The sequence below is a fragment of the Girardinichthys multiradiatus genome, chromosome 22 (assembly GCF_021462225.1).
Source record: "Girardinichthys multiradiatus isolate DD_20200921_A chromosome 22, DD_fGirMul_XY1, whole genome shotgun sequence".
In the NCBI taxonomy this organism is placed as follows: Eukaryota; Metazoa; Chordata; class Actinopteri; order Cyprinodontiformes; family Goodeidae; genus Girardinichthys; species Girardinichthys multiradiatus.
Window position 1 is genome coordinate 2876056 of NC_061814.1, and position 4868 is coordinate 2880923.

At 39.4% G+C, this 4868-nt stretch overlaps 1 long non-coding RNA gene across 1 annotated transcript; it reads right to left on the reverse strand.

Moving 5' to 3' along the window:
- Nucleotides 1-1917: 1917 nt before the first annotated feature.
- On the reverse strand, nucleotides 1918-4275 carry LOC124859661. Its single transcript, XR_007036166.1, has 3 exons — nucleotides 4247-4275; nucleotides 2703-2729; nucleotides 1918-2601 (listed from the first exon to the last, which is right to left on the reverse strand). It is a non-coding gene; the product is annotated as an uncharacterized LOC124859661 (long non-coding RNA).
- Nucleotides 4276-4868: the final 593 nt, after the last annotated feature.

Sequence of the window (4868 nt, forward strand, 5' to 3'; positions counted from 1 at the left end):
CAAGTAAAAGTTTATTTACAAAGAATGCGAAAATTCTGAAAGCGGAACTGGAGGCTTGAATGTACAGCTTCTGTGATGTCTAGAGGAAGAGAATAGAAGTTAGATCGGGGAGGAAAGTAATGAGGGCAATGCTTAAACAAAGAGAAGCAGCAACTCACTGTATAGATGCTGGGATTATCTTAGGAAGGGGTGTCAATGTCCTGGGGAGATTTCTGAGAATGATGGATGGTTGGTTTGCATACGGGTGGGACAGCGACATCCAATATGGATGAGGCAGAATGATTGCTGAGGCTGAGAGGTGCTTGGTTGGAGATCGGGCAGGCAGGTGGTTGCAGAGAGTGTGGGGCTGTAGAGAGCAACTGAGGAAGGTGAATTTGACACTGAGACGAAGAGCTTTTTGATCAGAGCTTGGCTGGGCATGGGAGGTTTTTAACCTGGGAATACTGAGACAAGAAAGATTAACTCAAGGAGGAGGTAACAAACAGATAGAAATTCTCAGAAACATGCTCTAAGATACGCAGGCTTGAAGTCTACCAAGAAGGCTGAACATCAGGCGAGGAGTGGATGTTCTGCAGCACCTTAAATCACCAGCAGCCAGGTGGAAAATTGCCAACAGTGTGGGTTGTGATTCCTGCTGGCCACGCCCCTCCTGAAGGAGGAGACACCACTCTCACTCATATTCATACACAAATAACCAGGATTGTGACATAAAGACACACTCCTAAACCTTTTGGAAAGCTTTTGCAGAAGAGTTGCAGTTGTTATAGCTGCAGACAGTGAGTCAACATCATATTTAACCCTACTGATTAGGGTTAGAGATGTCACTCAAGTTAAGCGTTTATGCATGTTAAGGCAAATAAGCAAATAAGTTTGGCAACATAATATATATAATGCAAACATATCACATGCAATGATTTTGTAATGTTGTGATTATTATTAAATATATTATTTCATTTTCATATTTTATTAAATAATAATTCGGTCTGTTAATGTAGTCCGTTGAATACCAGCCCAATAAGGCGGTGGTATCAGGACAATAATGAAAGAGGTGAGTCAAGCTCTGACATTACTAAACAGGAAATCTCTGCACGCACATACAATAAATTCACACAATTTCTTAAAATACAAGAATTAAATAACAAAAGTATGTCAACTCAAAACCAAAAATATTTTAATCAACAAACTCTTTACTATACTAGAACAATCCAACTAAACCACCAACCAGAATGAAAGAAGAAAGAAGACCAACTATATACAATAAGAACAAATGAATCACAGATGGTTAAAAATCCTGACCAATAAAGTGATGCAACATTAACATTCAGGGCTGCACGGTGGCGCAGTTGGTAGCACTGTTGCCTTACAGCAAGAAGGTCCTGGGTTTGATTCCTGACTGGGGTCTTTCTGCATGGAGTTTGCATGTTCTCCCTGTGCATGCGTGGGTTCTCACCAGGTACTCCGGCTTCCTCCCACAGTCCAAAGACATGCCTGTTAGGTTAATTGGTCACTCTAAATTGCCCTTAGGTGTATGAATGAGTGTTTGTGTGTTGCCCTGCGATGGACTGGCGACGTGTCCAGGGTGTACCCTGCCTCTTGCCCATAGACTGCTGGAGATAGGCACCAGCTCCCCTGCGACCCACTATGGAATAAGCGGTAGAAAATGACTGACTGACATTAACATTCAATGTTATTTATGTTTAACAACCAAGGATTATCTTGAATAATCTGGAAATTAAGTTAAGTTAGTCTTGGAACTAACTTAGACAGTAATTGGTATACCTTCAAACAACCAATCACAATGCAAAATCAGATAAAACATTATTTTAATAAAGTAATATTTTAAAGAATGATTTGCTGAATAAAACCAACTTTCTGGATGAGCAAATGGTCTCAATGGTGTTTAATTAGCTGCCTTAATTTAGTAAAATATTAATATTGGAAATATTAAAATAATATTCAAGGAAACATTATTTCTATAAGAATCAAACCTTTCTAGACAAATGGGTCTTAATGGTGTTTAATTACCTGCCTTTATTTATTAAAATAATATTTAAAGAAATATAAAATATATTTTACATATAAACCAAACGTTTCTGGATAAATGATTCTTAATAGACTCCTAAGTCACGTGTTACCTTAGCTGATAGCTGCTGAAGCTAAGAAAAGAGCTAAGGAAAAAGCTTGCTGTCATCTATTTAAAATCAAACGTGTACCTTTAAAATACCATCAAAAAGGATCAAATACATAAGCGTTGACAGCGGTGGCCGATCTGTTTTCAAAAACCACCCTTTAAATAAAGTTGTCTTAATTGAACCGTGTTGAGGAAAATGTTTCCGGACGATGAGATGAGGGAATTCCAGTCATCCACATGTGGCCTGAAAGGGACTTGAACTGCAGCTAATCTCAGTAGCTGTAAGGGGTTGGCTTTTAGCTGGCCCGGCTGAACCATATGACAGACAAGTTCGGCTCCTTCAGTGGCCACGGTGCGGTGGGGTAGCTCTCACTATCTGGACGTGCACGCAGGAAGGCGTGCGACCTGGTCCCGGCATTCTTTTCCAGGCCGTGGGGGAAATCCACTTCAATTAGGGCTGCTTCTACAGACTTCAGAAGAAAGTTTAAGCCACGCTTGTCTTAATACTACACCCTTTTCTGAATGAATGCCAGGTACTCAAACAGCCTACAATTGACATGATTGTACTTACTTTTGGATCCAAGTTGAAGAGTCATGTCTACTGGCAAGCAAGGTCCCAACAGTTTACATATGAAAAAAAAGAGATTAAACATAAAACACTTTGCAGGATCTGGGTTAAGTAAATACCCACTGTATAGGTCAATGCACAGGTGATGAAATAATAACGAACAATTAAATGTAATATGAGACATAATTGGCAAATAACCTAAAGACTAGAGTTTATACTTTCTTGTATCGACTTTTGTCACATTGTGGGTGTTTGTGATTGTCACTTGGTTTTGTATTTGGATTATTTTTGGTTGTTTACTGTCATTAAGGTTGGTCTGTGCCAGGTAAATTCTTTCTGTTCAATTTTTTAAGTTCTTTCTCATGTTATGCTCTTTGTGTGTTGGTTCAGATTCCTATTCTAGTGTTAGTCTTTGGTTAGAAATATGCTTTTGTCCTATTTTATTCCCCCTTATTTCTGTTTTTATTATTAACTTTCCATAAGTTTCTCTGCTCAGGTTCTTCCTCAGCTGCACATCCACTGATTAGTCACGCCTGGTTTCCATGCCACTAATCCACCCTCCCAGTAGGTCAGTTTATTGTACCCATCGCCAGATTCTTCTGTTAACCATTTTCTGAATCCTCCATGCCAGTTTGCTTGTGCTCCAGTTGCTTTTCTGTTTCCCGTCAATTGTTTCATTGGTTCTCTCGTGCCAATTTGGTTTTTGTAAGTCTTTTTTAAAGAAGGCTATACCATTTACACAAAGCTGCCATTTTCCTTAAGCCAAAAAAAAACCAGTATTGGAGATAAAAGTGGAACTGGAAAGTAACATTTAGTGTCCTTATTTTAAAAGGACCACTGTTGCATTAATCAGAAGGGGAAAACATACTTTATGATTATACGTATAATAAAAATCCAGTGTTTTTCTTAAAAGGGAATATGGATATAATTTGGAGCCATTTGCATTGCATCTTAAGCTACATAATAACAGCTTCACTTCTATGAGTGGGTTCAGTTTGTCTGTAAATGATGGAATTTGAGACAGGAAAGTTGTACAGGTGGAACTGCTCAACTGGCTAGCACAACTGACAATTCAAACCAATACCAAAAAAGGATTAAAAACATTCCAGTTTGTCACTTTGTTACTGCAGTGCAGTTTGCTAAATATGAGAGCAATTTCATGATTAACATGCTGAATAATGATGTAACAGTCTTGGAAATCAGCGCTTTAAAGGAAAAAGAGTTTATTTGGTCAAAGATAGTAAGCCAGTTTTTTGGGCTTCTAAACTAAGCCAAGCAAAAACAGTGTAAGAGAATAACTTTGACATTTATTTGTTTTCTTACCACTTTGTTGTTTATGAAATACACACATGGACAAACTTGTCGGTACCCCTCGGTTAATGAAAGAAAAACCCACAATGGTCACAGAAATAACTTGAATCTAACAAAGGTAATAATGAATAAAGATTCTATGAAAATGAACAAATCAAAGCATCTGTGCATTTATTTGTGTTTTGACAGACAGAATAAAGTTTTTTTAGAAATCTGTGTTTCAAAGAACTTCATACCTGTTATGATTCTGGCATGTCTGCTCTACCCTGTCTCCCTGGCTGCAATCAGCAGATTAGATGCACCTGGTGGCTGCCCCTTGCCTGACGCCTCTTGTTCCGATCGTTGACCCTGTTTCTGTCCTTGGATTATTGAGCCAGCCTAGCCCTTGGATTATTCAGCCTGGAGTCACTTCTTACCTGTGCTGTGGAGATCACTGCCTGCCGCCCACTGAGGTTTCCCCTCTGGGTTTCAAGTTCCACTCAAGACAAAAGCAGGTTAGTGGCTTTTCTGATCCCTGCAAAATCTGGAGAGACTACAAGTCACTAATTACTCTTTCTGCCTCAGTGATTCCTGGAAGCTGTGAGGAGTGTTACCTGTGTGACGTTTTCCTGTGGCTGAATAAACCTTCAAAACTTTCAGTGCTGTGTCTGGCTGAATCTTGGGTCCGCCTTCTTCTGATTCATAGCAGAAAATCTGGCCAAAAATGGACCCATCGCCAGCACAACAGTGGCATACCCATGTTGATGAGACCCTTTCCTGGTTGGGTTTCATTTGTTGGCTGCAGAGAGCTGTTGGAATGAGGCAGCACAAATGGATGCATTCATGAAAGGATTAAACGAAGACATCAAGGATGAGCTA